At 42.7% G+C, this 27,882-nt stretch overlaps 33 non-coding genes across 33 annotated transcripts; all 33 read right to left on the bottom strand.

Moving 5' to 3' along the window:
* Nucleotides 1-180: 180 nt before the first annotated feature.
* Nucleotides 181-321, bottom strand: LOC134593803 (U4 spliceosomal RNA). The gene has a single exon (XR_010090233.1). It is a non-coding gene; the product is annotated as a U4 spliceosomal RNA (small nuclear RNA).
* An 898-nt stretch (nucleotides 322-1,219) lies between these two features.
* LOC134591459 (U1 spliceosomal RNA) lies at nucleotides 1,220-1,386 on the bottom strand. Its single transcript, XR_010088236.1, has one exon. It is a non-coding gene; the product is annotated as a U1 spliceosomal RNA (small nuclear RNA).
* A 470-nt stretch (nucleotides 1,387-1,856) lies between these two features.
* On the bottom strand, nucleotides 1,857-1,997 carry LOC134591875 (U4 spliceosomal RNA). Its single transcript, XR_010088579.1, has one exon. It is a non-coding gene; the product is annotated as a U4 spliceosomal RNA (small nuclear RNA).
* A 907-nt stretch (nucleotides 1,998-2,904) lies between these two features.
* Nucleotides 2,905-3,071, bottom strand: LOC134591167 (U1 spliceosomal RNA). Its single transcript, XR_010087984.1, has one exon. It is a non-coding gene; the product is annotated as a U1 spliceosomal RNA (small nuclear RNA).
* Nucleotides 3,072-3,543: 472 nt separating this feature from the next.
* LOC134592119 (U4 spliceosomal RNA) lies at nucleotides 3,544-3,684 on the bottom strand. Its single transcript, XR_010088791.1, has one exon. It is a non-coding gene; the product is annotated as a U4 spliceosomal RNA (small nuclear RNA).
* Nucleotides 3,685-4,583: 899 nt separating this feature from the next.
* Nucleotides 4,584-4,750, bottom strand: LOC134589693 (U1 spliceosomal RNA). The gene has a single exon (XR_010086729.1). It is a non-coding gene; the product is annotated as a U1 spliceosomal RNA (small nuclear RNA).
* A 471-nt stretch (nucleotides 4,751-5,221) lies between these two features.
* Nucleotides 5,222-5,362, bottom strand: LOC134593211 (U4 spliceosomal RNA). The gene has a single exon (XR_010089726.1). It is a non-coding gene; the product is annotated as a U4 spliceosomal RNA (small nuclear RNA).
* An 898-nt stretch (nucleotides 5,363-6,260) lies between these two features.
* Nucleotides 6,261-6,427, bottom strand: LOC134590756 (U1 spliceosomal RNA). The gene has a single exon (XR_010087633.1). It is a non-coding gene; the product is annotated as a U1 spliceosomal RNA (small nuclear RNA).
* Nucleotides 6,428-6,898: 471 nt separating this feature from the next.
* Nucleotides 6,899-7,039, bottom strand: LOC134592120 (U4 spliceosomal RNA). Its single transcript, XR_010088792.1, has one exon. It is a non-coding gene; the product is annotated as a U4 spliceosomal RNA (small nuclear RNA).
* An 899-nt stretch (nucleotides 7,040-7,938) lies between these two features.
* On the bottom strand, nucleotides 7,939-8,105 carry LOC134589694 (U1 spliceosomal RNA). Its single transcript, XR_010086730.1, has one exon. It is a non-coding gene; the product is annotated as a U1 spliceosomal RNA (small nuclear RNA).
* A 471-nt stretch (nucleotides 8,106-8,576) lies between these two features.
* On the bottom strand, nucleotides 8,577-8,717 carry LOC134593214 (U4 spliceosomal RNA). Its single transcript, XR_010089727.1, has one exon. It is a non-coding gene; the product is annotated as a U4 spliceosomal RNA (small nuclear RNA).
* An 898-nt stretch (nucleotides 8,718-9,615) lies between these two features.
* On the bottom strand, nucleotides 9,616-9,782 carry LOC134590757 (U1 spliceosomal RNA). Its single transcript, XR_010087634.1, has one exon. It is a non-coding gene; the product is annotated as a U1 spliceosomal RNA (small nuclear RNA).
* Nucleotides 9,783-10,253: 471 nt separating this feature from the next.
* Nucleotides 10,254-10,394, bottom strand: LOC134593805 (U4 spliceosomal RNA). The gene has a single exon (XR_010090234.1). It is a non-coding gene; the product is annotated as a U4 spliceosomal RNA (small nuclear RNA).
* Nucleotides 10,395-11,292: 898 nt separating this feature from the next.
* LOC134591402 (U1 spliceosomal RNA) lies at nucleotides 11,293-11,459 on the bottom strand. The gene has a single exon (XR_010088186.1). It is a non-coding gene; the product is annotated as a U1 spliceosomal RNA (small nuclear RNA).
* Nucleotides 11,460-11,929: 470 nt separating this feature from the next.
* On the bottom strand, nucleotides 11,930-12,070 carry LOC134593215 (U4 spliceosomal RNA). Its single transcript, XR_010089728.1, has one exon. It is a non-coding gene; the product is annotated as a U4 spliceosomal RNA (small nuclear RNA).
* Nucleotides 12,071-12,969: 899 nt separating this feature from the next.
* On the bottom strand, nucleotides 12,970-13,136 carry LOC134589695 (U1 spliceosomal RNA). Its single transcript, XR_010086731.1, has one exon. It is a non-coding gene; the product is annotated as a U1 spliceosomal RNA (small nuclear RNA).
* Nucleotides 13,137-13,606: 470 nt separating this feature from the next.
* LOC134592657 (U4 spliceosomal RNA) lies at nucleotides 13,607-13,747 on the bottom strand. The gene has a single exon (XR_010089252.1). It is a non-coding gene; the product is annotated as a U4 spliceosomal RNA (small nuclear RNA).
* An 899-nt stretch (nucleotides 13,748-14,646) lies between these two features.
* Nucleotides 14,647-14,813, bottom strand: LOC134589696 (U1 spliceosomal RNA). The gene has a single exon (XR_010086732.1). It is a non-coding gene; the product is annotated as a U1 spliceosomal RNA (small nuclear RNA).
* Nucleotides 14,814-15,283: 470 nt separating this feature from the next.
* On the bottom strand, nucleotides 15,284-15,424 carry LOC134593216 (U4 spliceosomal RNA). Its single transcript, XR_010089729.1, has one exon. It is a non-coding gene; the product is annotated as a U4 spliceosomal RNA (small nuclear RNA).
* Nucleotides 15,425-16,323: 899 nt separating this feature from the next.
* LOC134589697 (U1 spliceosomal RNA) lies at nucleotides 16,324-16,490 on the bottom strand. Its single transcript, XR_010086733.1, has one exon. It is a non-coding gene; the product is annotated as a U1 spliceosomal RNA (small nuclear RNA).
* A 470-nt stretch (nucleotides 16,491-16,960) lies between these two features.
* LOC134592658 (U4 spliceosomal RNA) lies at nucleotides 16,961-17,101 on the bottom strand. Its single transcript, XR_010089253.1, has one exon. It is a non-coding gene; the product is annotated as a U4 spliceosomal RNA (small nuclear RNA).
* Nucleotides 17,102-18,000: 899 nt separating this feature from the next.
* LOC134589698 (U1 spliceosomal RNA) lies at nucleotides 18,001-18,167 on the bottom strand. Its single transcript, XR_010086734.1, has one exon. It is a non-coding gene; the product is annotated as a U1 spliceosomal RNA (small nuclear RNA).
* Nucleotides 18,168-18,637: 470 nt separating this feature from the next.
* LOC134592659 (U4 spliceosomal RNA) lies at nucleotides 18,638-18,778 on the bottom strand. Its single transcript, XR_010089254.1, has one exon. It is a non-coding gene; the product is annotated as a U4 spliceosomal RNA (small nuclear RNA).
* An 899-nt stretch (nucleotides 18,779-19,677) lies between these two features.
* Nucleotides 19,678-19,844, bottom strand: LOC134591239 (U1 spliceosomal RNA). Its single transcript, XR_010088044.1, has one exon. It is a non-coding gene; the product is annotated as a U1 spliceosomal RNA (small nuclear RNA).
* A 470-nt stretch (nucleotides 19,845-20,314) lies between these two features.
* On the bottom strand, nucleotides 20,315-20,455 carry LOC134592660 (U4 spliceosomal RNA). The gene has a single exon (XR_010089255.1). It is a non-coding gene; the product is annotated as a U4 spliceosomal RNA (small nuclear RNA).
* An 899-nt stretch (nucleotides 20,456-21,354) lies between these two features.
* On the bottom strand, nucleotides 21,355-21,521 carry LOC134591240 (U1 spliceosomal RNA). The gene has a single exon (XR_010088045.1). It is a non-coding gene; the product is annotated as a U1 spliceosomal RNA (small nuclear RNA).
* Nucleotides 21,522-21,991: 470 nt separating this feature from the next.
* Nucleotides 21,992-22,132, bottom strand: LOC134592661 (U4 spliceosomal RNA). The gene has a single exon (XR_010089256.1). It is a non-coding gene; the product is annotated as a U4 spliceosomal RNA (small nuclear RNA).
* An 899-nt stretch (nucleotides 22,133-23,031) lies between these two features.
* On the bottom strand, nucleotides 23,032-23,198 carry LOC134589699 (U1 spliceosomal RNA). Its single transcript, XR_010086735.1, has one exon. It is a non-coding gene; the product is annotated as a U1 spliceosomal RNA (small nuclear RNA).
* A 470-nt stretch (nucleotides 23,199-23,668) lies between these two features.
* Nucleotides 23,669-23,809, bottom strand: LOC134592662 (U4 spliceosomal RNA). The gene has a single exon (XR_010089257.1). It is a non-coding gene; the product is annotated as a U4 spliceosomal RNA (small nuclear RNA).
* An 899-nt stretch (nucleotides 23,810-24,708) lies between these two features.
* Nucleotides 24,709-24,875, bottom strand: LOC134589700 (U1 spliceosomal RNA). The gene has a single exon (XR_010086736.1). It is a non-coding gene; the product is annotated as a U1 spliceosomal RNA (small nuclear RNA).
* A 469-nt stretch (nucleotides 24,876-25,344) lies between these two features.
* LOC134593141 (U4 spliceosomal RNA) lies at nucleotides 25,345-25,485 on the bottom strand. The gene has a single exon (XR_010089666.1). It is a non-coding gene; the product is annotated as a U4 spliceosomal RNA (small nuclear RNA).
* An 899-nt stretch (nucleotides 25,486-26,384) lies between these two features.
* Nucleotides 26,385-26,551, bottom strand: LOC134589703 (U1 spliceosomal RNA). Its single transcript, XR_010086737.1, has one exon. It is a non-coding gene; the product is annotated as a U1 spliceosomal RNA (small nuclear RNA).
* Nucleotides 26,552-27,021: 470 nt separating this feature from the next.
* LOC134592663 (U4 spliceosomal RNA) lies at nucleotides 27,022-27,162 on the bottom strand. Its single transcript, XR_010089258.1, has one exon. It is a non-coding gene; the product is annotated as a U4 spliceosomal RNA (small nuclear RNA).
* Between the last annotated feature and the right edge of the window lie 720 nt (nucleotides 27,163-27,882).

Below are 27,882 nucleotides of genomic sequence, written 5' to 3' on the forward strand. Positions count from 1 at the left end.
ATGTAGTGAGAATAGTGTACTGCCGGAAACAAGTGAATTCAGTGGGAGAGAAAGGTAAAAGGGAAATGCTAAGAAGCCAGCGGAAGGAATGGTGCAACAGAGCTCAGGAAGAAACGGGAGTCACGTAAGACACGCCCTAGACATGGGGCGCCATAAACTTTTATTAAACCAATCTTTCAGTCTCCTTAGAGCCTGTCAAAAATTGCCAATGCTGACTGTATTTCAAGTCATCATGGCAGGGTATTGGGTAAAGTTTTCAAATAGCAATAATCACGCCTCGGATTGACCTCATGGGCTACGATACTGCTACTGCGCAAAGATAACTGTTCAAGTTGGCCAGCTTTTAAGAGCTACCACGTAAGGACACTTTAAGACAGCGGTGAGAAAAAGTTCATGACCATAAGCCATTGCAAAGGATTATGGGAGGCAATATTCTAATTAGGCCCGCTTCCTCCTACAGGGAAGCTTAAACCCCAACAAATTCCTCGGTCTTCTTATATGGCATCTTGGAATGGTTCCAAACCTATAACAGAGAGTGAGGGCAACCATATCTTGCAGCAAACCTTGTACAATTTTTTTTCTCTCTTTGGAAACAGTTTTGCCAAGATTCTACTACAGCAGCCATTAGGCAGAGTACACAATCGCTGGTCTACGTTCGTCCCCAAAGTCACACATTTCATGACTCCATCGATAGGAATGACCCTTGCCTAGCACCTGTCTTCTCTTCATCCACACTCAACAGGGCTGAAAGAACATTTGTGGTGGCTATTTCAAAATTCCATGGTGTTCATTAGTAAGTGCTAGCAACCACCCAGCTATTCCTAAGGTTTGGTCTGATTGTCTCAAGCGGAAATTCACTGCCTTGATCCAGAAAATCTTTTTTTCCCAGAAATTCAATCAAACGTTAAGTTCTGTTGGAAGACGTAATATAGGTCTCCAATTCTTTATTTCTTCCATTGCATTGAAGCATACAATAAATCAAAAGAAGTCAGGATAAAAAAATGATGAAAAAAAAGCTGAAAAGTTAAAATAAAAAGTGAAATTCTGGCTTAAAACTGGTCTCCAGAAAACATAGATAATAAAAATGATCAAGCCTAGGAAATGATTGTCGCTGCCTGCTTGATGCGGAAAGTAAGAGCCAAAGAAGACGGGTGCCGTGGTTGAAATTATCCTTCGTCAGAATTGGTGAAGTTCTCTATTTTTGTCAAACAAGCAAACACAGGGGAAAGCGCGAACTCAGTCCCCCACTACGATAAATTATGCAGTCGAGTTTCCCACATTTGAGGAAATCGCAGAGATCAACTGGTACGGAGTGCAATGAACCAGCCTCACTCTGGGAGAGCCACCTTAGGGATCATGGCTATTGCTCCCCTGCCAGGTAAGTATGACATGACGGGTACATTCAAAGGCACGCCTGCTGGGAAGCCTTTCCTTTAGGCTGTGGTGAAATAATAAAGCAAGTTAAAAAAAAAAAAAGCAAATAAATAATCCAAATGATAGAAGGCTACAAAAGATTACCAAACCTCGTGGCTGATCGTTGTTTTCCTTAGCTACCAGTAATTTTAGTGCCTTCAGGTGGTTAGGTGTGAATAATTGAGCTGGATTCAGGGTGCGAAGGAGCAATTTGCATAAAGGCAAATGCTAGGCCAATGAGCCGAAGGATGGGAATTCGTAGCATGTAGTGAGAATAGTGTGCTGCCGGAAACAAGTGGATTCAGTGGGAGAGAAAGGTAAAAGGGAAATGCTAAGAAGCCAGCGGAAGGAATGGTGCAACAGAGCTCAGGAAGAAACGGGAGTCACGTAAGACACGCCCTAGACATGGGGCGCCATAAACTTTTATTAAACCAATCTTTCAGTCTCCTTAGAGCCTGTCAAAAATTGCCAATGCTGACTTTATTTCAAGTCATCATGGCGGGGTATTGGGTAAAGTTTTCAATTAGCAATAATCACGCCTCGGATTGACCTCATGGGCTACGATACTGCCACTGCGCAAAGCTAGCTGTTCAAGTGGGCCAGCTTTTAAGAGCTACCACGTAAGGACACTTTAAGACAGCGGTGAGAAAAAGTTCATGACCATAAGCCATTGCAAAGGATTATGGGAGGCAATATTCTAATTAGGCCCGCTTCCTCCTACAGGGAAGCTTAAACCCCAACAAATTCCTCGGTCTTCTTATATGGCATCTTGGAATGGTTCCAAACCTATAACAGAGAGTGAGGGCAACCATATCTTGCAGCAAACCTTGTACAATTTTTTTTCTCTCTTTGGAAACGGTTTTGCCAAGATTCTACTACAGCAGCCATTAGGCAGAGTACACAATCCGCTGGTCTACGTTCGTCCCCAAAGTCACACATTTCATGACTCCATCGATAGGAATGACCCTTGCCTAGCACCTGTCTTCTATTCATCCACACTCAACAGGGCTGAAAGAACATTTGTGGTGGCTTTTTCAAAATTCCATGGTGTTCATTAGTAAGTGCTAGCGACCACCCAGCTATTCCTAAGGTTTGGTCTGATTGTCTCAAGCGCTCAAGCGGCAATTCACTGCCTTGATCCAGAAAATCTTTTTTTCCCAGAAATTCAATCAAACGTTACGTTCTGTTGGAAGACGTAATATAGGTCTCCAATTCTTTATTTCTTCCATTGCATTGAAGCATACAATAAATCAAAAGAAGTCAGGATAAAAAAATGATGAAAAAAAAGCTGAAAAATTAAAATAAAAAGTGAAATTCTGGCTTAAAACTGGTCTCCAGAAAACATAGATAATAAAAATGATCAAGCCTAGGAAATGATTGTCGCTGCCTGCTTGATGCGGAAAGTAAGAGCCAAAGAAGACGGGTGCCGTGGCTGAAATTATCCTTCGTCAGAATTGGTGAAGTTCTCTATTTTTGTCAAACAAGCAAACACAGGGGAAAGCACGAACGCAGTCCCCCACTACCATAAATTATGCAGTCGAGTTTCCCACATTTGAGGAAATCGCAGAGGTCAATTGGTACGGAGTGCAATGAACCAGCCTCACTCTGGGAGAGCCACCTTAGGGATCATGGCTATTGCTCCCCTGCCAGGTAAGTATGACATGACGGGTACATTCAAAGGCACGACCGCTGGGAAGCCTTTCCTTTAGGCTGTGGTGAAATAAGAAAGCAAGTAAAAAAAAAAAAAAAAGCAAATAAATAATCCAAATGATAGAAGGCTACAAAAGATTACCAAACCTCGTGGCTGATCGTTGTTTTCCTTAGCTACCAGTAATTTTAGTGCCTTCAGGTGGTTAGGTGTGAATAATTGAGCTGGATTCAGGGTGCGAAGGAGCAATTTGCATAAAGGCAAATGCTAGGCCAATGAGCCGAAGGATGGGAATTCGTAGCATGTAGTGAGAATAGTGTGCTGCCGGAAACAAGTGAATTCAGTGGGAGAGAAAGGTAAAAGGGAAATGCTAAGAAGCCAGCGGAAGGAATGGTGCAACAGAGCTCAGGAAGAAACGGGAGTCACGTAAGACACGCCCTAGACATGGGGCGCCATAAACTTTTATTAAACCAATCTTTCAGTCTCCTTAGAGCCTGTCAAAAATTGCCAATGCTGACTGTATTTCAAGTCATCATGGCGGGGTATTGGGTAAAGTTTTCAATTAGCAATAATCACGCCTCGGATTGACCTCATGGGCTACGATACTGCCACTGCGCAAAGCTAGCTGTTCAAGTGGGCAAGCTTTTAAGAGCTACCACGTAAGGACACTTTAAGACAGCGGTGAGAAAAAGTTCATGACCATAAGCCATTGCAAAGGATTATGGGAGGCAATATTCTAATTAGGCCCGCTTCCTCCTACAGGGAAGCTTAAACCCCAACAAATTCCTCGGTCTTCTTATATGGCATCTTGGAATGGTTCCAAACCTATAACAGAGAGTGAGGGCAACCATATCTTGCAGCAAACCTTGTACAATTTTTTTTCTCTCTTTGGAAACTGTTTTGCCAAGATTCTACTACAGCAGCCATTAGGCAGAGTACACAATCCGCTGGTCTACGTTCGTCCCCAAAGTCACACATTTCATGACTCCATCGATAGGAATGACCCTTGCCTAGCACCTGTCTTCTCTTCATCCACACTCAACAGGGCTGAAAGAACATTTGTGGTGGCTTTTTCAAAATTCCATGGTGTTCATTAGTAAGTGCTAGCGACCACCCAGCTATTCCTAAGGTTTGGTCTGATTGTCTCAAGCGGCAATTCACTGCCTTGATCCAGAAAATCTTTTTTTCCCAGAAATTCAATCAAACGTTACGTTCTGTTGGAAGACGTAATATAGGTCTCCAATTCTTTATTTCTTCCATTGCATTGAAGCATACAATAAATCAAAAGAAGTCAGGATAAAAAAATGATGAAAAAAAAGCTGAAAAGTTAAAATAAAAAGTGAAATTCTGGCTTAAAACTGGTCTCCAGAAAACATAGATAATAAAAATGATCAAGCCTAGGAAATGATTGTCGCTGCCTGCTTGATGTGGAAAGTAAGAACCAAAGAAGACGGGTGCCGTGGCTGAAATTATCCTTCGTCAGAATTGGTGAAGTTCTCTATTTTTGTCAAACAAGCAAACACAGGGGAAAGCGCGAACGCAGTCCCCCACTACCATAAATTATGCAGTCGAGTTTCCCACATTTGAGGAAATCGCAGAGGTCAACTGGTACGGAGTGCAATGAACCAGCCTCACTCTGGGAGAGCCACCTTAGGGATCATGGCTATTGCTCCCCTGCCAGGTAAGTATGACATGACGGGTACATTCAAAGGCACGCCCGCTGGGAAGCCTTTCCTTTAGGCTGTGGTGAAATAATAAAGCAAGTTAAAAAAAAAAAAAAGCAAATAAATAATCCAAATGATAGAAGGCTACAAAAGATTACCAAACCTCGTGGCTGATCGTTGTTTTCCTTAGCTACCAGTAATTTTAGTGCCTTCAGGTGGTTAGGTGTGAATAATTGAGCTGGATTCAGGGTGCGAAGGAGCAATTTGCATAAAGGCAAATGCTAGGCCAATGAGCCGAAGGATGGGAATTCGTAGCATGTAGTGAGAATAGTGTACTGCCGGAAACAAGTGAATTCAGTGGGAGAGAAAGGTAAAAGGGAAATGCTAAGAAGCCAGCGGAAGGAATGGTGCAACAGAGCTCAGGAAGAAACGGGAGTCACGTAAGACACGCCCTAGACATGGGGCGCCATAAACTTTTATTAAACCAATCTTTCAGTCTCCTTAGAGCCTGTCAAAAATTGCCAATGCTGACTGTATTTCAAGTCATCATGGCAGGGTATTGGGTAAAGTTTTCAATTAGCAATAATCACGCCTCGGATTGACCTCATGGGCTACGATACTGCCACTGCGCAAAGCTAACTGTTCAAGTGGGCCAGCTTTTAAGAGCTACCACGTAAGGACACTTTAAGACAGCGGTGAGAAAAAGTTCATGACCATAAGCCATTGCAAAGGATTATGGGAGGCAATATTCTAATTAGGCCCGCTTCCTCCTACAGGGAAGCTTAAACCCCAACAAATTCCTCGGTCTTCTTATATGGCATCTTGGAATGGTTCCAAACCTATAACAGAGAGTGAGGGCAACCATATCTTGCAGCAAACCTTGTACAATTTTTTTTCTCTCTTTGGAAACAGTTTTGCCAAGATTCTACTACAGCAGCCATTAGGCAGAGTACACAATCGCTGGTCTACGTTCGTCCCCAAAGTCACACATTTCATGACTCCATCGATAGGAATGACCCTTGCCTAGCACCTGTCTTCTCTTCATCCACACTCAACAGGGCTGAAAGAACATTTGTGGTGGCTATTTCAAAATTCCATGGTGTTCATTAGTAAGTGCTAGCAACCACCCAGCTATTCCTAAGGTTTGGTCTGATTGTCTCAAGCGGAAATTCACTGCCTTGATCCAGAAAATCTTTTTTTCCCAGAAATTCAATCAAACGTTAAGTTCTGTTGGAAGACGTAATATAGGTCTCCAATTCTTTATTTCTTCCATTGCATTGAAGCATACAATAAATCAAAAGAAGTCAGGATAAAAAAATGATGAAAAAAAAGCTGAAAAATTAAAATAAAAAGTGAAATTCTGGCTTAAAACTGGTCTCCAGAAAACATAGATAATAAAAATGATCAAGCCTAGGAAAAGATTGTCGCTGCTTGCTTGATGCGGAAAGTAAGAGCCAAAGAAGACGGGTGCCGTGGCTGAAATTATCCTTCGTCAGAATTGGTGAAGTTCTCTATTTTTGTCAAACAAGCAAACACAGGGGAAAGCGCGAACGCAGTCCCCCACTACCATAAATTATGCAGTCGAGTTTCCCACATTTGAGGAAATCGCAGAGGTCAATTGGTACGGAGTGCAATGAACCAGCCTCACTCTGGGAGAGCCACCTTAGGGATCATGGCTATTGCTCCCCTGCCAGGTAAGTATGACATGACGGGTACATTCAAAGGCACGACCGCTGGGAAGCCTTTCCTTTAGGCTGTGGTGAAATAATAAAGCAAGTAAAAAAAAAAAAAAAGCAAATAAATAATCCAAATGATAGAAGGCTACAAAAGATTACCAAACCTCGTGGCTGATCGTTGTTTTCCTTAGCTACCAGTAATTTTAGTGCCTTCAGGTGGTTAGGTGTGAATAATTGAGCTGGATTCAGGGTGCGAAGGAGCAATTTGCATAAAGGCAAATGCTAGGCCAATGAGCCGAAGGATGGGAATTCGTAGCATGTAGTGAGAATAGTGTGCTGCCGGAAACAAGTGAATTCAGTGGGAGAGAAAGGTAAAAGGGAAATGCTAAGAAGCCAGCGGAAGGAATGGTGCAACAGAGCTCAGGAAGAAACGGGAGTCACGTAAGACACGCCCTAGACATGGGGCGCCATAAACTTTTATTAAACCAATCTTTCAGTCTCCTTAGAGCCTGTCAAAAATTGCCAATGCTGACTGTATTTCAAGTCATCATGGCGGGGTATTGGGTAAAGTTTTCAATTAGCAATAATCACGCCTCGGATTGACCTCATGGGCTACGATACTGCCACTGCGCAAAGCTAGCTGTTCAAGTGGGCAAGCTTTTAAGAGCTACCACGTAAGGAAACTTTAAGACAGCGGTGAGAAAAAGTTCATGACCATAAGCCATTGCAAAGGATTATGGGAGGCAATATTCTAATTAGGCCCGCTTCCTCCTACAGGGAAGCTTAAACCCCAACAAATTCCTCGGACTTCTTATATGGCATATTGTAATGGTTCCAAACCTATAACAGAGAGTGAGGGCAACCATATCTTGCAGCAAACCTTGTACAATTTTTTTTCTCTCTTTGGAAACAGTTTTGCCAAGATTCTACTACAGCAGCCATTAGGCAGAGTACACAATCCGCTGGTCTACGTTCGTCCCCAAAGTCACACATTTCATGACTCCATCGATAGGAATGACCCTTGCCTAGCACCTGTCTTCTCTTCATCCACACTCAACAGGGCTGAAAGAACATTTGTGGTGGCTTTTTCAAAATTCCATGGTGTTCATTAGTAAGTGCTAGCGACCACCCAGCTATTCCTAAGGTTTGGTCTGATTGTCTCAAGCGGCAATTCACTGCCTTGATCCAGAAAATCTTTTTTTCCCAGAAATTCAATCAAACGTTACGTTCTGTTGGAAGACGTAATATAGGTCTCCAATTCTTTATTTCTTCCATTGCATTGAAGCATACAATAAATCAAAAGAAGTCAGGATAAAAAAAATGATGAAAAAAAAGCTGAAAAGTTAAAATAAAAGTGAAATTCTGGCTTAAAACTGGTCTCCAGAAAACATAGATAATAAAAATGATCAAGCCTAGGAAATGATTGTCGCTGCCTGCTTGATGTGGAAAGTAAGAACCAAAGAAGACGGGTGCCGTGGCTGAAATTATCCTTCGTCAGAATTGGTGAAGTTCTCTATTTTTGTCAAACAAGCAAACACAGGGGAAAGCGCGAACGCAGTCCCCCACTACCATAAATTATGCAGTCGAGTTTCCCACATTTGAGGAAATCGCAGAGGTCAACTGGTACGGAGTGCAATGAACCAGCCTCACTCTGGGAGAGCCACCTTAGGGATCATGGCTATTGCTCCCCTGCCAGGTAAGTATGACATGACGGGTACATTCAAAGGCACGCCCGCTGGGAAGCCTTTCCTTTAGGCTGTGGTGAAATAATAAAGCAAGTTAAAAAAAAAAAAAAGCAAATAAATAATCCAAATGATAGAAGGCTACAAAAGATTACCAAACCTCGTGGCTGATCGTTGTTTTCCTTAGCTACCAGTAATTTTAGTGCCTTCAGGTGGTTAGGTGTGAATAATTGAGCTGGATTCAGGGTGCGAAGGAGCAATTTGCATGAAGGCAAATGCTAGGCCAATGAGCCGAAGGATGGGAATTCGTAGCATGTAGTGAGAATAGTGTACTGCCGGAAACAAGTGAATTCAGTGGGAGAGAAAGGTAAAAGGGAAATGCTAAGAAGCCAGCGGAAGGAATGGTGCAACAGAGCTCAGGAAGAAACGGGAGTCACGTAAGACACGCCCTAGACATGGGGCGCCATAAACTTTTATTAAACCAATCTTTCAGTCTCCTTAGAGCCTGTCAAAAATTGCCAATGCTGACTGTATTTCAAGTCATCATGGCAGGGTATTGGGTAAAGTTTTCAATTAGCAATAATCACGCCTCGGATTGACCTCATGGGCTACGATACTGCCACTGCGCAAAGCTAACTGTTCAAGTGGGCCAGCTTTTAAGAGCTACCACGTAAGGACACTTTAAGACAGCGGTGAGAAAAAGTTCATGACCATAAGCCATTGCAAAGGATTATGGGAGGCAATATTCTAATTAGGCCCGCTTCCTCCTACAGGGAAGCTTAAACCCCAACAAATTCCTCGGTCTTCTTATATGGCATCTTGGAATGGTTCCAAACCTATAACAGAGAGTGAGGGCAACCATATCTTGCAGCAAACCTTGTACAATTTTTTTTCTCTCTTTGGAAACAGTTTTGCCAAGATTCTACTACAGCAGCCATTAGGCAGAGTACACAATCGCTGGTCTACGTTCGTCCCCAAAGTCACACATTTCATGACTCCATCGATAGGAATGACCCTTGCCTAGCACCTGTCTTCTCTTCATCCACACTCAACAGGGCTGAAAGAACATTTGTGGTGGCTATTTCAAAATTCCATGGTGTTCATTAGTAAGTGCTAGCAACCACCCAGCTATTCCTAAGGTTTGGTCTGATTGTCTCAAGCGGAAATTCACTGCCTTGATCCAGAAAATCTTTTTTTCCCAGAAATTCAATCAAACGTTAAGTTCTGTTGGAAGACGTAATATAGGTCTCCAATTCTTTATTTCTTCCATTGCATTGAAGCATACAATAAATCAAAAGAAGTCAGGATAAAAAAATGATGAAAAAAAAGCTGAAAAATTAAAATAAAAAGTGAAATTCTGGCTTAAAACTGGTCTCCAGAAAACATAGATAATAAAAATGATCAAGCCTAGGAAATGATTGTCGCTGCCTGCTTGATGCGTAAAGTAAGAGCCAAAGAATACGGGTGCCGTGGCTGAAATTATCCTTCGTCAGAATTGGTGAAGTTCTCTATTTTTGTCAAACAAGCAAACACAGGGGAAAGCGCGAACGCAGTCCCCCACTACCATAAATTATGCAGTCGAGTTTCCCACATTTGAGGAAATCGCAGAGGTCAATTGGTACGGAGTGCAATGAACCAGCCTCACTCTGGGAGAGCCACCTTAGGGATCATGGCTATTGCTCCCCTGCCAGGTAAGTATGACATGACGGGTACATTCAAAGGCACGACCGCTGGGAAGCCTTTCCTTTAGGCTGTGGTGAAATAATAAAGCAAGTAAAAAAAAAAAAAAAGCAAATAAATAATCCAAATGATAGAAGGCTACAAAAGATTACCAAACCTCGTGGCTGATCGTTGTTTTCCTTAGCTACCAGTAATTTTAGTGCCTTCAGGTGGTTAGGTGTGAATAATTGAGCTGGATTCAGGGTGCGAAGGAGCAATTTGCATAAAGGCAAATGCTAGGCCAATGAGCCGAAGGATGGGAATTCGTAGCATGTAGTGAGAATAGTGTACTGCCGGAAACAAGTGAATTCAGTGGGAGAGAAAGGTAAAAGGGAAATGCTAAGAAGCCAGCGGAAGGAATGGTGCAACAGAGCTCAGGAAGAAACGGGAGTCACGTAAGACACGCCCTAGACATGGGGCGCCATAAACTTTTATTAAACCAATCTTTCAGTCTCCTTAGAGCCTGTCAAAAATTGCCAATGCTGACTGTATTTCAAGTCATCATGGCAGGGTATTGGGTAAAGTTTTCAAATAGCAATAATCACGCCTCGGATTGACCTCATGGGCTACGATACTGCTACTGCGCAAAGATAACTGTTCAAGTTGGCCAGCTTTTAAGAGCTACCACGTAAGGACACTTTAAGACAGCGGTGAGAAAAAGTTCATGACCATAAGCCATTGCAAAGGATTATGGGAGGCAATATTCTAATTAGGCCCGCTTCCTCCTACAGGGAAGCTTAAACCCCAACAAATTCCTCGGTCTTCTTATATGGCATCTTGGAATGGTTCCAAACCTATAACAGAGAGTGAGGGCAACCATATCTTGCAGCAAACCTTGTACAATTTTTTTTCTCTCTTTGGAAACAGTTTTGCCAAGATTCTACTACAGCAGCCATTAGGCAGAGTACACAATCGCTGGTCTACGTTCGTCCCCAAAGTCACACATTTCATGACTCCATCGATAGGAATGACCCTTGCCTAGCACCTGTCTTCTCTTCATCCACACTCAACAGGGCTGAAAGAACATTTGTGGTGGCTATTTCAAAATTCCATGGTGTTCATTAGTAAGTGCTAGCAACCACCCAGCTATTCCTAAGGTTTGGTCTGATTGTCTCAAGCGGAAATTCACTGCCTTGATCCAGAAAATCTTTTTTTCCCAGAAATTCAATCAAACGTTAAGTTCTGTTGGAAGACGTAATATAGGTCTCCAATTCTTTATTTCTTCCATTGCATTGAAGCATACAATAAATCAAAAGAAGTCAGGATAAAAAAATGATGAAAAAAAAGCTGAAAAGTTAAAATAAAAAGTGAAATTCTGGCTTAAAACTGGTCTCCAGAAAACATAGATAATAAAAATGATCAAGCCTAGGAAATGATTGTCGCTGCCTGCTTGATGCGGAAAGTAAGAGCCAAAGAAGACGGGTGCCGTGGTTGAAATTATCCTTCGTCAGAATTGGTGAAGTTCTCTATTTTTGTCAAACAAGCAAACACAGGGGAAAGCGCGAACTCAGTCCCCCACTACGATAAATTATGCAGTCGAGTTTCCCACATTTGAGGAAATCGCAGAGGTCAACTGGTACGGAGTGCAATGAACCAGCCTCACTCTGGGAGAGCCACCTTAGGGATCATGGCTATTGCTCCCCTGCCAGGTAAGTATGACATGACGGGTACATTCAAAGGCACGCCCGCTGGGAAGCCTTTCCTTTAGGCTGTGGTGAAATAATAAAGCAAGTTAAAAAAAAAAAAAGCAAATAAATAATCCAAATGATAGAAGGCTACAAAAGATTACCAAACCTCATGGCTGATCGTTGTTTTCCTTAGCTACCAGTAATTTTAGTGCCTTCAGGTGGTTAGGTGTGAATAATTGAGCTGGATTCAGGGTGCGAAGGAGCAATTTGCATAAAGGCAAATGCTAGGCCAATGAGCCGAAGGATGGGAATTCGTAGCATGTAGTGAGAATAGTGTGCTGCCGGAAACAAGTGAATTCAGTGGGAGAGAAAGGTAAAAGGGAAATGCTAAGAAGCCAGCGGAAGGAATGGTGCAACAGAGCTCAGGAAGAAACGGGAGTCACGTAAGACACGCCCTAGACATGGGGCGCCATAAACTTTTATTAAACCAATCTTTCAGTCTCCTTAGAGCCTGTCAAAAATTGCCAATGCTGACTGTATTTCAAGTCATCATGGCAGGGTATTGGGTAAAGTTTTCAATTAGCAATAATCACGCCTCGGATTGACCTCATGGGCTACGATACTGCCACTGCGCAAAGCTAGCTGTTCAAGTGGGCCAGCTTTTAAGAGCTACCACGTAAGGAAACTTTAAGACAGCGGTGAGAAAAAGTTCATGACCATAAGCCATTGCAAAGGATTATGGGAGGCAATATTCTAATTAGGCCCGCTTCCTCCTACAGGGAAGCTAAAACCCCAACAAATTCCTCGGTCTTCTTATATGGCATCTTGGAATGGTTCCAAACCTATAACAGAGAGTGAGGGCAACCATATCTTGCAGCAAACCTTGTACAATTTTTTTTCGCTCTTTGGAAACAGTTTTGCCAAGATTCTACTACAGCAGCCATTAGGCAGAGTACACAATCCGCTGGTCTACGTTCGTCCCCAAAGTCACACATTTCATGACTCCATCGATAGGAATGACCCTTGCCTAGCACCTGTCTTCTCTTCATCCACACTCAACAGGGCTGAAAGAACATTTGTGGTGGCTTTTTCAAAATTCCATGGTGTTCATTAGTAAGTGCTAGCGACCACCCAGCTATTCCTAAGGTTTGGTCTGATTGTCTCAAGCGGCAATTCACTGCCTTGATCCAGAAAATCTTTTTTTCCCAGAAATTCAATCAAACGTTACGTTCTGTTGGAAGACGTAATATAGGTCTCCAATTCTTTATTTCTTCCATTGCATTGAAGCATACAATAAATCAAAAGAAGTCAGGATAAAAAAATGATGAAAAAAAAGCTGAAAAGTTAAAATAAAAAGTGAAATTCTGGCTTAAAACTGGTCTCCAGAAAACATAGATAATAAAAATGATCAAGCCTAGGAAATGATTGTCGCTGCCTGCTTGATGCGGAAAGTAAGAGCCAAAGAAGACGGGTGCCGTGGCTGAAATTATCCTTCGTCAGAATTGGTGAAGTTCTCTATTTTTGTCAAACAAGCAAACACAGGGGAAAGCGCGAACGCAGTCCCCCACTACCATAAATTATGCAGTCGAGTTTCCCACATTTGAGGAAATCGCAGAGGTCAACTGGTACGGAGTGCAATGAACCAGCCTCACTCTGGGAGAGCCACCTTAGGGATCATGGCTATTGCTCCCCTGCCAGGTAAGTATGACATGACGGGTACATTCAAAGGCACGCCCGCTGGGAAGCCTTTCCTTTAGGCTGTGGTGAAATAATAAAGCAAGTTAAAAAAAAAAAAAGCAAATAAATAATCCAAATGATAGAAGGCTACAAAAGATTACCAAACCTCGTGGCTGATCGTTGTTTTCCTTAGCTACCAGTAATTTTAGTGCCTTCAGGTGGTTAGGTGTGAATAATTGAGCTGGATTCAGGGTGCGAAGGAGCAATTTGCATAAAGACAAATGCTAGGCCAATGAGCCGAAGAATGGGAATTCGTAGCATGTAGTGAGAATAGTGTGCTGCCGGAAACAAGTGAATTCAGTGGGAGAGAAAGGTAAAAGGGACATGCTAAGAAGCCAGCGGAAGGAATGGTGCAACAGAGCTCAGGAAGAAACGGGAGTCACGTAAGACACGCCCTAGACATGGGGCGCCATAAACTTTTATTAAACCAATCTTTCAGTCTCCTTAGAGCCTGTCAAAAATTGCCAATGCTGACTGTATTTCAAGTCATCATGGCGGGGTATTGGGTAAAGTTTTCAATTAGCAATAATCACGCCTCGGATTGACCTCATGGGCTACGATACTGCCACTGCGCAAAGTTAACTGTTCAAGTGGGCCAGCTTTTAAGAGCTACCACGTAAGGACACTTTAAGACAGCGGTGAGAAAAAGTTCATGACCATAAGCCATTGCAAATTATTGTGGGAGGCAATATTCTAATTAGGCCCGCTTCCTCCTACAGGGAAGCTTAAACCCCAACAAATTCCTCGGTCTTCTTATATGGCATCTTGGAATGGTTCCAAACCTATAACAGAGAGTGAGGGCAACCATATCTTGCAGCAAACCTTGTACAATTTTTTTTCTCTCTTTGGAAACGGTTTTGCCAAGATTCTACTACAGCAGCCATTAGGCAGAGTACACAATCCGCTGGTCTACGTTCGTCCCCAAAGTCACACATTTCATGACTCCATCGATAGGAATGACCCTTGCCTAGCACCTGTCTTCTCTTCATCCACACTCAACAGGGCTGAAAGAACATTTGTGGTGGCTTTTTCAAAATTCCATGGTGTTCATTAGTAAGTGCTAGCGACCACCCAGCTATTCCTAAGGTTTGGTCTGATTGTCTCAAGCGGCAATTCACTGCCTTGATCCAGAAAATCTTTTTTTCCCAGAAATTCAATCAAACGTTACGTTCTGTTGGAAGACGTAATATAGGTCTCCAATTCTTTATTTCTTCCATTGCATTGAAGCATACAATAAATCAAAAGAAGTCAGGATAAAAAAATGATGAAAAAAAAGCTGAAAAGTAAAAATAAAAAGTGAAATTCTGGCTTAAAACTGGTCTCCAGAAAACATAGATAATAAAAATGATCAAGCCTAGGAAATGATTGTCGCTGCCTGCTTGATGTGGAAAGTAAGAGCCAAAGAAGACGGGTGCCGTGGCTGAAATTATCCTTCATCAGAATTGGTGAAGTTCTCTATTTTTGTCAAACAAGCAAACACAGGGGAAAGCGCGAACGCAGTCCCCCACTACCATAAATTATGCAGTCGAGTTTCCCACATTTGAGGAAATCGCAGAGGTCAACTGGTACGGAGTGCAATGAACCAGCCTCACTCTGGGAGAGCCACCTTAGGGATCATGGCTATTGCTCCCCTGCCAGGTAAGTATGACATGACGGGTACATTCAAAGGCACGCCCGCTGGGAAGCCTTTCCTTTAGGCTGTGGTGAAATAATAAAGCAAGTTAAAAAAAAAAAAAGCAAATAAATAATCCAAATGATAGAAGGCTACAAAAGATTACCAAACCTCATGGCTGATCGTTGTTTTCCTTAGCTACCAGTAATTTTAGTGCCTTCAGGTGGTTAGGTGTGAATAATTGAGCTGGATTCAGGGTGCGAAGGAGCAATTTGCATAAAGGCAAATGCTAGGCCAATGAGCCGAAGGATGGGAATTCGTAGCATGTAGTGAGAATAGTGTGCTGCCGGAAACAAGTGAATTCAGTGGGAGAGAAAGGTAAAAGGGAAATGCTAAGAAGCCAGCGGAAGGAATGGTGCAACAGAGCTCAGGAAGAAACGGGAGTCACGTAAGACACGCCCTAGACATGGGGCGCCATAAACTTTTATTAAACCAATCTTTCAGTCTCCTTAGAGCCTGTCAAAAATTGCCAATGCTGACTGTATTTCAAGTCATCATGGCAGGGTATTGGGTAAAGTTTTCAATTAGCAATAATCACGCCTCGGATTGACCTCATGGGCTACGATACTGCCACTGCGCAAAGCTAGCTGTTCAAGTGGGCCAGCTTTTAAGAGCTACCACGTAAGGAAACTTTAAGACAGCGGTGAGAAAAAGTTCATGACCATAAGCCATTGCAAAGGATTATGGGAGGCAATATTCTAATTAGGCCCGCTTCCTCCTACAGGGAAGCTTAAACCCCAACAAATTCCTCGGTCTTCTTATATGGCATCTTGGAATGGTTCCAAACCTATAACAGAGAGTGAGGGCAACCATATCTTGCAGCAAACCTTGTACAATTTTTTTTCGCTCTTTGGAAACAGTTTTGCCAAGATTCTACTACAGCAGCCATTAGGCAGAGTACACAATCCGCTGGTCTACGTTCGTCCCCAAAGTCACACATTTCATGACTCCATCGATAGGAATGACCCTTGCCTAGCACCTGTCTTCTCTTCATCCACACTCAACAGGGCTGAAAGAACATTTGTGGTGGCTTTTTCAAAATTCCATGGTGTTCATTAGTAAGTGCTAGCGACCACCCAGCTATTCCTAAGGTTTGGTCTGATTGTCTCAAGCGGCAATTCACTGCCTTGATCCAGAAAATCTTTTTTTCCCAGAAATTCAATCAAACGTTACGTTCTGTTGGAAGACGTAATATAGGTCTCCAATTCTTTATTTCTTCCATTGCATTGAAGCATACAATAAATCAAAAGAAGTCAGGATAAAAAAATGATGAAAAAAAAGCTGAAAAGTTAAAATAAAAAGTGCAATTCTGGCTTAAAACTGGTCTCCAGAAAACATAGATAATAAAAATGATCAAGCCTAGGAAATGATTGTCGCTGCCTGCTTGATGCGGAAAGTAAGAGCCAAAGAAGACGGGTGCCGTGGCTGAAATTATCCTTCGTCAGAATTGGTGAAGTTCTCTATTTTTGTCAAACAAGCAAACACAGGGGAAAGCGCGAACGCAGTCCCCCACTACCATAAATTATGCAGTCGAGTTTCCCACATTTGAGGAAATCGCAGAGGTCAACTGGTACGGAGTGCAATGAACCAGCCTCACTCTGGGAGAGCCACCTTAGGGATCATGGCTATTGCTCCCCTGCCAGGTAAGTATGACATGACGGGTACATTCAAAGGCACGCCCGCTGGGAAGCCTTTCCTTTAGGCTGTGGTGAAATAATAAAGCAAGTTAAAAAAAAAAAAAGCAAATAAATAATCCAAATGATAGAAGGCTACAAAAGATTACCAAACCTCGTGGCTGATCGTTGTTTTCCTTAGCTACCAGTAATTTTAGTGCCTTCAGGTGGTTAGGTGTGAATAATTGAGCTGGATTCAGGGTGCGAAGGAGCAATTTGCATAAAGACAAATGCTAGGCCAATGAGCCGAAGAATGGGAATTCGTAGCATGTAGTGAGAATAGTGTGCTGCCGGAAACAAGTGAATTCAGTGGGAGAGAAAGGTAAAAGGGACATGCTAAGAAGCCAGCGGAAGGAATGGTGCAACAGAGCTCAGGAAGAAACGGGAGTCACGTAAGACACGCCCTAGACATGGGGCGCCATAAACTTTTATTAAACCAATCTTTCAGTCTCCTTAGAGCCTGTCAAAAATTGCCAATGCTGACTGTATTTCAAGTCATCATGGCGGGGTATTGGGTAAAGTTTTCAATTAGCAATAATCACGCCTCGGATTGACCTCATGGGCTACGATACTGCCACTGCGCAAAGTTAACTGTTCAAGTGGGCCAGCTTTTAAGAGCTACCACGTAAGGACACTTTAAGACAGCGGTGAGAAAAAGTTCATGACCATAAGCCATTGCAAATTATTGTGGGAGGCAATATTCTAATTAGGCCCGCTTCCTCCTACAGGGAAGCTTAAACCCCAACAAATTCCTCGGTCTTCTTATATGGCATCTTGGAATGGTTCCAAACCTATAACAGAGAGTGAGGGCAACCATATCTTGCAGCAAACCTTGTACAATTTTTTTTCTCTCTTTGGAAACGGTTTTGCCAAGATTCTACTACAGCAGCCATTAGGCAGAGTACACAATCCGCTGGTCTACGTTCGTCCCCAAAGTCACACATTTCATGACTCCATCGATAGGAATGACCCTTGCCTAGCACCTGTCTTCTCTTCATCCACACTCAACAGGGCTGAAAGAACATTTGTGGTGGCTTTTTCAAAATTCCATGGTGTTCATTAGTAAGTGCTAGCGACCACCCAGCTATTCCTAAGGTTTGGTCTGATTGTCTCAAGCGGCATTTCACTGCCTTGATCCAGAAAATCTTTTTTTCCCAGAAATTCAATCAAACGTTACGTTCTGTTGGAAGACGTAATATAGGTCTCCAATTCTTTATTTCTTCCATTGCATTGAAGCATACAATAAATCAAAAGAAGTCAGGATAAAAAAATGATGAAAAAAAAGCTGAAAAGTAAAAATAAAAAGTGAAATTCTGGCTTAAAACTGGTCTCCAGAAAACATAGATAATAAAAATGATCAAGCCTAGGAAATGATTGTCGCTGCCTGCTTGATGTGGAAAGTAAGAGCCAAAGAAGACGGGTGCCGTGGCTGAAATTATCCTTCATCAGAATTGGTGAAGTTCTCTATTTTTGTCAAACAAGCAAACACAGGGGAAAGCGCGAACGCAGTCCCCCACTACCATAAATTATGCAGTCGAGTTTCCCACATTTGAGGAAATCGCAGAGGTCAACTGGTACGGAGTGCAATGAACCAGCCTCACTCTGGGAGAGCCACCTTAGGGATCATGGCTATTGCTCCCCTGCCAGGTAAGTATGACATGACGGGTACATTCAAAGGCACGCCCGCTGGGAAGCCTTTCCTTTAGGCTGTGGTGAAATAATAAAGCAAGTTAAAAAAAAAAAAAGCAAATAAATAATCCAAATGATAGAAGGCTACAAAAGATTACCAAACCTCATGGCTGATCGTTGTTTTCCTTAGCTACCAGTAATTTTAGTGCCTTCAGGTGGTTAGGTGTGAATAATTGAGCTGGATTCAGGGTGCGAAGGAGCAATTTGCATAAAGGCAAATGCTAGGCCAATGAGCCGAAGGATGGGAATTCGTAGCATGTAGTGAGAATAGTGTGCTGCCGGAAACAAGTGAATTCAGTGGGAGAGAAAGGTAAAAGGGAAATGCTAAGAAGCCAGCGGAAGGAATGGTGCAACAGAGCTCAGGAAGAAACGGGAGTCACGTAAGACACGCCCTAGACATGGGGCGCCATAAACTTTTATTAAACCAATCTTTCAGTCTCCTTAGAGCCTGTCAAAAATTGCCAATGCTGACTGTATTTCAAGTCATCATGGCGGGGTATTGGGTAAAGTTTTCAATTAGCAATAATCACGCCTCGGATTGACCTCATGGGCTACGATACTGCCACTGCGCAAAGTTAACTGTTCAAGTGGGCCAGCTTTTAAGAGCTACCACGTAAGGACACTTTAAGACAGCGGTGAGAAAAAGTTCATGACCATAAGCCATTGCAAATTATTGTGGGAGGCAATATTCTAATTAGGCCCGCTTCCTCCTACAGGGAAGCTTAAACCCCAACAAATTCCTCGGTCTTCTTATATGGCATCTTGGAATGGTTCCAAACCTATAACAGAGAGTGAGGGCAACCATATCTTGCAGCAAACCTTGTACAATTTTTTTTCTCTCTTTGGAAACGGTTTTGCCAAGATTCTACTACAGCAGCCATTAGGCAGAGTACACAATCCGCTGGTCTACGTTCGTCCCCAAAGTCACACATTTCATGACTCCATCGATAGGAATGACCCTTGCCTAGCACCTGTCTTCTCTTCATCCACACTCAACAGGGCTGAAAGAACATTTGTGGTGGCTTTTTCAAAATTCCATGGTGTTCATTAGTAAGTGCTAGCGACCACCCAGCTATTCCTAAGGTTTGGTCTGATTGTCTCAAGCGGCAATTCACTGCCTTGATCCAGAAAATCTTTTTTTCCCAGAAATTCAATCAAACGTTACGTTCTGTTGGAAGACGTAATATAGGTCTCCAATTCTTTATTTCTTCCATTGCATTGAAGCATACAATAAATCAAAAGAAGTCAGGATAAAAAAATGATGAAAAAAAAGCTGAAAAGTTAAAATAAAAAGTGAAATTCTGGCTTAAAACTGGTCTCCAGAAAACATAGATAATAAAAATGATCAAGCCTAGGAAATGATTGTCGCTGCCTGCTTGATGTGGAAAGTAAGAGCCAAAGAAGACGGGTGCCGTGGCTGAAATTATCCTTCATCAGAATTTGTGAAGTTCTCTATTTTTGTCAAACAAGCAAACACAGGGGAAAGCGCGAACGCAGTCCGCCACTACCATAAATTATGCAGTCGAGTTTCCCACATTTGAGGAAATCGCAGAGGTCAACTGGTACGGAGTGCAATGAACCAGCCTCACTCTGGGAGAGCCACCTTTGGGATCATGGCTATTGCTCCCCTGCCAGGTAAGTATGACATGACGGGTACATTCAAAGGCACGCCCGCTGAGAAGCCTTTCCTTTAGGCTGTGGTGAAATAATAAAGCAAGTTAAAAAAAAAAAAAGCAAATAAATAATCCAAATGATAGAAGGCTACAAAAGATTACCAAACCTCGTGGCTGATCGTTGTTTTCCTTAGCTACCAGTAATTTTAGTGCCTTCAGGTGGTTAGGTGTGAATAATTGAGCTGGATTCAGGGTGCGAAGGAGCAATTTGCATAAAGGCAAATGCTAGGCCAATGAGCCGAAGGATGGGAATTCGTAGCATGTAGTGAGAATAGTGTGCTGCTGGAAACAAGTGAATTCAGTGGGAGAGAAAGGTAAAAGGGAAATGCTAAGAAGCCAGCGGAAGGAATAGTGCAACATAGCTCAGGAAGAAACGGGAGTCACGTAAGACACGCCCTAGACATGGGGCGCCATAAACTTTTATTAAACCAATCTTTCAGTCTCCTTAGAGCCTGTCAAAAATTGCCAATGCTGACTGTATTTCAAGTCATCATGGCGGGGTATTGGGTAAAGTTTTCAATTAGCAATAATCACGCCTCGGATTGACCTCATGGGCTACGATACTGCCACTGCGCAAAGTTAACTGTTCAAGTGGGCCAGCTTTTAAGAGCTACCACGTAAGGACACTTTAAGACAGCGGTGAGAAAAAGTTCATGACCATAAGCCATTGCAAAGGATTGTGGGAGGCAATATTCTAATTAGGCCCGCTTCCTCCTACAGGGAAGCTTAAACCCCAACAAATTCCTCGGTCTTCTTATATGGCATCTTGGAATGGTTCCAAACCTATAACAGAGAGTGAGGGCAACCATATCTTGCAGCAAACCTTGTACAATTTTTTTTCTCTCTTTGGAAACGGTTTTGCCAAGATTCTACTACAGCAGCCATTAGGCAGAGTACACAATCCGCTGGTCTACGTTCGTCCCCAAAGTCACACATTTCATGACTCCATCGATAGGAATGACCCTTGCCTAGCACCTGTCTTCTCTTCATCCACACTCAACAGGGCTGAAAGAACATTTGTGGTGGCTTTTTCAAAATTCCATGGTGTTCATTAGTAAGTGCTAGCGACCACCCAGCTATTCCTAAGGTTTGGTCTGATTGTCTCAAGCGGCAATTCACTGCCTTGATCCAGAAAATCTTTTTTTCCCAGAAATTCAATCAAACGTTACGTTCTGTTGGAAGACGTAATATAGGTCTCCAATTCTTTATTTCTTCCATTGCATTGAAGCATACAATAAATCAAAAGAAGTCAGGATAAAAAAATGATGAAAAAAAAGCTGAAAAGTTAAAATAAAAAGTGAAATTCTGGCTTAAAACTGGTCTCCAGAAAACATAGATAATAAAAATGATCAAGCCTAGGAAATGATTGTCGCTGCCTGCTTGATGTGGAAAGTAAGAGCCAAAGAAGACGGGTGCCGTGGCTGAAATTATCCTTCATCAGAATTTGTGAAGTTCTCTATTTTTGTCAAACAAGCAAACACAGGGGAAAGCGCGAACGCAGTCCGCCACTACCATAAATTATGCAGTCGAGTTTCCCACATTTGAGGAAATCGCAGAGGTCAACTGGTACGGAGTGCAATGAACCAGCCTCACTCTGGGAGAGCCACCTTTGGGATCATGGCTATTGCTCCCCTGCCAGGTAAGTATGACATGACGGGTACATTCAAAGGCACGCCCGCTGAGAAGCCTTTCCTTTAGGCTGTGGTGAAATAATAAAGCAAGTTAAAAAAAAAAAAAGCAAATAAATAATCCAAATGATAGAAGGCTACAAAAGATTACCAAACCTCGTGGCTGATCGTTGTTTTCCTTAGCTACCAGTAATTTTAGTGCCTTCAGGTGGTTAGGTGTGAATAATTGAGCTGGATTCAGGGTGCGAAGGAGCAATTTGCATAAAGGCAAATGCTAGGCCAATGAGCCGAAGGATGGGAATTCGTAGCATGTAGTGAGAATAGTGTGCTGCTGGAAACAAGTGAATTCAGTGGGAGAGAAAGGTAAAAGGGAAATGCTAAGAAGCCAGCGGAAGGAATAGTGCAACATAGCTCAGGAAGAAACGGGAGTCACGTAAGACACGCCCTAGACATGGGGCGCCATAAACTTTTATTAAACCAATCTTTCAGTCTCCTTAGAGCCTGTCAAAAATTGCCAATGCTGACTGTATTTCAAGTCATCATGGCGGGGTATTGGGTAAAGTTTTCAATTAGCAATAATCACGCCTCGGATTGACCTCATGGGCTACGATACTGCCACTGCGCAAAGTTAACTGTTCAAGTGGGCCAGCTTTTAAGAGCTACCACGTAAGGACACTTTAAGACAGCGGTGAGAAAAAGTTCATGACCATAAGCCATTGCAAAGGATTGTGGGAGGCAATATTCTAATTAGGCCCGCTTCCTCCTACAGGGAAGCTTAAACCCCAACAAATTCCTCGGTCTTCTTATATGGCATCTTGGAATGGTTCCAAACCTATAACAGAGAGTGAGGGCAACCATATCTTGCAGCAAACCTTGTACAATTTTTTTTCTCTCTTTGGAAACGGTTTTGCCAAGATTCTACTACAGCAGCCATTAGACAGAGTACACAATCCGCTGGTCTACGTTCGTCCCCAAAGTCACACATTTCATGACTCCATCAATAGGAATGACCCTTGCCTAGCACCTGTCTTCTCTTCATCCACACTCAACAGGGCTGAAAGAACATTTGTGGTGGCTTTTTCAAAATTCCATGGTGTTCATTAGTAAGTGCTAGCGACCACCCAGCTATTCCTAAGGTTTGGTCTGATTGTCTCAAGCGGCAATTCACTGCCTTGATCCAGAAAATCTTTTTTTCCCAGAAATTCAATCAAACGTTACGTTCTGTTGGAAGACGTAATATAGGTCTCCAATTCTTTATTTCTTCCATTGCATTGAAGCATACAATAAATCAAAAGAAGTCAGGATAAAAAAATGATGAAAAAAAAGCTGAAAAGTAAAAATAAAAAGTGAAATTCTGGCTTAAAACTGGTCTCCAGAAAACATAGATAATAAAAATGATCAAGCCTAGGAAATGATTGTCGCTGCCTGCTTGATGTGGAAAGTAAGAGCCAAAGAAGACGGGTGCCGTGGCTGAAATTATCCTTCATCAGAATTGGTGAAGTTCTCTATTTTTGTCAAACAAGCAAACACAGGGGAAAGCGCGAACGCAGTCCCCCACTACCATAAATTATGCAGTCGAGTTTCCCACATTTGAGGAAATCGCAGAGGTCAACTGGTACGGAGTGCAATGAACCAGCCTCACTCTGGGAGAGCCACCTTAGGGATCATGGCTATTGCTCCCCTGCCAGGTAAGTATGACATGACGGGTACATTCAAAGGCACGCCCGCTGGGAAGCCTTTCCTTTAGGCTGTGGTGAAATAATAAAGCAAGTTAAAAAAAAAAAAAGCAAATAAATAATCCAAATGATAGAAGGCTACAAAAGATTACCAAACCTCGTGGCTGATCGTTGTTTTCCTTAGCTACCAGTAATTTTAGTGCCTTCAGGTGGTTAGGTGTGAATAATTGAGCTGGATTCAGGGTGCGAAGGAGCAATTTGCATAAAGACAAATGCTAGGCCAATGAGCCGAAGGATGGGAATTCGTAGCATGTAGTGAGAATAGTGTGCTGCCGGAAACAAGTGAATTCAGTGGGAGAGAAAGGTAAAAGGGACATGCTAAGAAGCCAGCGGAAGGAATGGTGCAACAGAGCTCAGGAAGAAACGGGAGTCACGTAAGACACGCCCTAGACATGGGGCGCCATAAACTTTTATTAAACCAATCTTTCAGTCTCCTTAGAGCCTGTCAAAAATTGCCAATGCTGACTGTATTTCAAGTCATCATGGCGGGGTATTGGGTAAAGTTTTCAATTAGCAATAATCACGCCTCGGATTGACCTCATGGGCTACGATACTGCCACTGCGCAAAGTTAACTGTTCAAGTGGGCCAGCTTTTAAGAGCTACCACGTAAGGACACTTTAAGACAGCGGTGAGAAAAAGTTCATGACCATAAGCCATTGCAAATTATTGTGGGAGGCAATATTCTAATTAGGCCCGCTTCCTCCTACAGGGAAGCTTAAACCCCAACAAATTCCTCGGTCTTCTTATATGGCATCTTGGAATGGTTCCAAACCTATAACAGAGAGTGAGGGCAACCATATCTTGCAGCAAACCTTGTACAATTTTTTTTCTCTCTTTGGAAACGGTTTTGCCAAGATTCTACTACAGCAGCCATTAGGCAGAGTACACAATCCGCTGGTCTACGTTCGTCCCCAAAGTCACACATTTCATGACTCCATCGATAGGAATGACCCTTGCCTAGCACCTGTCTTCTCTTCATCCACACTCAACAGGGCTGAAAGAACATTTGTGGTGGCTTTTTCAAAATTCCATGGTGTTCATTAGTAAGTGCTAGCGACCACCCAGCTATTCCTAAGGTTTGGTCTGATTGTCTCAAGCGGCATTTCACTGCCTTGATCCAGAAAATCTTTTTTTCCCAGAAATTCAATCAAACGTTACGTTCTGTTGGAAGACGTAATATAGGTCTCCAATTCTTTATTTCTTCCATTGCATTGAAGCATACAATAAATCAAAAGAAATCAGGATAAAAAAATGATGAAAAAAAAGCTGAAAAGTAAAAATAAAAAGTGAAATTCTGGCTTAAAACTGGTCTCCAGAAAACATAGATAATAAAAATGATCAAGCCTAGGAAATGATTGTCGCTGCCTGCTTGATGTGGAAAGTAAGAGCCAAAGAAGACGGGTGCCGTGGCTGAAATTATCCTTCATCAGAATTGGTGAAGTTCTCTATTTTTGTCAAACAAGCAAACACAGGGGAAAGCGCGAACGCAGTCCCCCACTACCATAAATTATGCAGTCGAGTTTCCCACATTTGAGGAAATCGCAGAGGTCAACTGGTACGGAGTGCAATGAACCAGCCTCACTCTGGGAGAGCCACCTTAGGGATCATGGCTATTGCTCCCCTGCCAGGTAAGTATGACATGACGGGTACATTCAAAGGCACGCCCGCTGGGAAGCCTTTCCTTTAGGCTGTGGTGAAATAATAAAGCAAGTTAAAAAAAAAAAAGCAAATAAATAATCCAAATGATAGAAGGCTACAAAAGATTACCAAACCTCATGGCTGATCGTTGTTTTCCTTAGCTACCAGTAATTTTAGTGCCTTCAGGTGGTTAGGTGTGAATAATTGAGCTGGATTCAGGGTGCGAAGGAGCAATTTGCATAAAGGCAAATGCTAGGCCAATGAGCCGAAGGATGGGAATTCGTAGCATGTAGTGAGAATAGTGTGCTGCCGGAAACAAGTGAATTCAGTGGGAGAGAAAGGTAAAAGGGAAATGCTAAGAAGCCAGCGGAAGGAATGGTGCAACAGAGCTCAGGAAGAAACGGGAGTCACGTAAGACACGCCCTAGACATGGGGCGCCATAAACTTTTATTAAACCAATCTTTCAGTCTCCTTAGAGCCTGTCAAAAATTGCCAATGCTGACTATATTTCAAGTCATCATGGCAGGGTATTGGGTAAAGTTTTCAATTAGCAATAATCACGCCTCGGATTGACCTCATGGGCTACGATACTGCCACTGCGCAAAGCTAGCTGTTCAAGTGGGCCAGCTTTTAAGAGCTACCACGTAAGGAAACTTTAAGACAGCGGTGAGAAAAAGTTCATGACCATAAGCCATTGCAAAGGATTATGGGAGGCAATATTCTAATTAGGCCCGCTTCCTCCTACAGGGAAGCTTAAACCCCAACAAATTCCTCGGTCTTCTTATATGGCATCTTGGAATGGTTCCAAACCTATAACAGAGAGTGAGGGCAACCATATCTTGCAGCAAACCTTGTACAATTTTTTTTCGCTCTTTGGAAACAGTTTTGCCAAGATTCTACTACAGCAGCCATTAGGCAGAGTACACAATCCGCTGGTCTACGTTCGTCCCCAAAGTCACACATTTCATGACTCCATCGATAGGAATGACCCTTGCCTAGCACCTGTCTTCTCTTCATCCACACTCAACAGGGCTGAAAGAACATTTGTGGTGGCTTTTTCAAAATTCCATGGTGTTCATTAGTAAGTGCTAGCGACCACCCAGCTATTCCTAAGGTTTGGTCTGATTGTCTCAAGCGGCAATTCACTGCCTTGATCCAGAAAATCTTTTTTTCCCAGAAATTCAATCAAACGTTACGTTCTGTTGGAAGACGCAATATAGGTCTCCAATTCTTTATTTCTTCCATTGCATTGAAGCATACAATAAATCAAAAGAAGTCAGGATAAAAAAATGATGAAAAAAAAGCTGAAAAGTAAAAATAAAAAGTGAAATTCTGGCTTAAAACTGGTCTCCAGAAAACATAGATAATAAAAATGATCAAGCCTAGGAAATGATTGTCGCTGCCTGCTTGATGTGGAAAGTAAGAGCCAAAGAAGACGGGTGCCGTGGCTGAAATTATCCTTCATCAGAATTGGTGAAGTTCTCTATTTTTGTCAAACAAGCAAACACAGGGGAAAGCGCGAACGCAGTCCCCCACTACCATAAATTATGCAGTCGAGTTTCCCACATTTGAGGAAATCGCAGAGGTCAACTGGTACGGAGTGCAATGAACCAGCCTCACTCTGGGAGAGCCACCTTAGGGATCATGGCTATTGCTCCCCTGCCAGGTAAGTATGACATGACGGGTACATTCAAAGGCACGCCCGCTGGGAAGCCTTTCCTTTAGGCTGTGGTGAAATAATAAAGCAAGTTAAAAAAAAAAAAAGCAAATAAATAATCCAAATGATAGAAGGCTACAAAAGATTACCAAACCTCGTGGCTGATCGTTGTTTTCCTTAGCTACCAGTAATTTTAGTGCCTTCAGGTGGTTAGGTGTGAATAATTGAGCTGGATTCAGGGTGCGAAGGAGCAATTTGCATAAAGACAAATGCTAGGCCAATGAGCCGAAGGATGGGAATTCGTAGCATGTAGTGAGAATAGTGTGCTGCCGGAAACAAGTGAATTCAGTGGGAGAGAAAGGTAAAAGGGACATGCTAAGAAGCCAGCGGAAGGAATGGTGCAACAGAGCTCAGGAAGAAACGGGAGTCACGTAAGACACGCCCTAGACATGGGGCGCCATAAACTTTTATTAAACCAATCTTTCAGTCTCCTTAGAGCCTGTCAAAAATTGCCAATGCTGACTGTATTTCAAGTCATCATGGCGGGGTATTGGGTAAAGTTTTCAATTAGCAATAATCACGCCTCGGATTGACCTCATGGGCTACGATACTGCCACTGCGCAAAGTTAACTGTTCAAGTGGGCCAGCTTTTAAGAGCTACCACGTAAGGACACTTTAAGACAGCGGTGAGAAAAAGTTCATGACCATAAGCCATTGCAAATTATTGTGGGAGGCAATATTCTAATTAGGCCCGCTTCCTCCTACAGGGAAGCTTAAACCCCAACAAATTCCTCGGTCTTCTTATATGGCATCTTGGAATGGTTCCAAACCTATAACAGAGAGTGAGGGCAACCATATCTTGCAGCAAACCTTGTACAATTTTTTTTCTCTCTTTGGAAACGGTTTTGCCAAGATTCTACTACAGCAGCCATTAGGCAGAGTACACAATCCGCTGGTCTACGTTCGTCCCCAAAGTCACACATTTCATGACTCCATCGATAGGAATGACCCTTGCCTAGCACCTGTCTTCTCTTCATCCACACTCAACAGGGCTGAAAGAACATTTGTGGTGGCTTTTTCAAAATTCCATGGTGTTCATTAGTAAGTGCTAGCGACCACCCAGCTATTCCTAAGGTTTGGTCTGATTGTCTCAAGCGGCATTTCACTGCCTTGATCCAGAAAATCTTTTTTTCCCAGAAATTCAATCAAACGTTACGTTCTGTTGGAAGACGTAATATAGGTCTCCAATTCTTTATTTCTTCCATTGCATTGAAGCATACAATAAATCAAAAGAAGTCAGGATAAAAAAATGATGAAAAAAAAGCTGAAAAGTAAAAATAAAAAGTGA

The sequence above is a fragment of the Pelobates fuscus genome, chromosome 2 (assembly GCF_036172605.1).
Source record: "Pelobates fuscus isolate aPelFus1 chromosome 2, aPelFus1.pri, whole genome shotgun sequence".
NCBI lineage: Eukaryota > Metazoa > Chordata > Amphibia > Anura > Pelobatidae > Pelobates > Pelobates fuscus.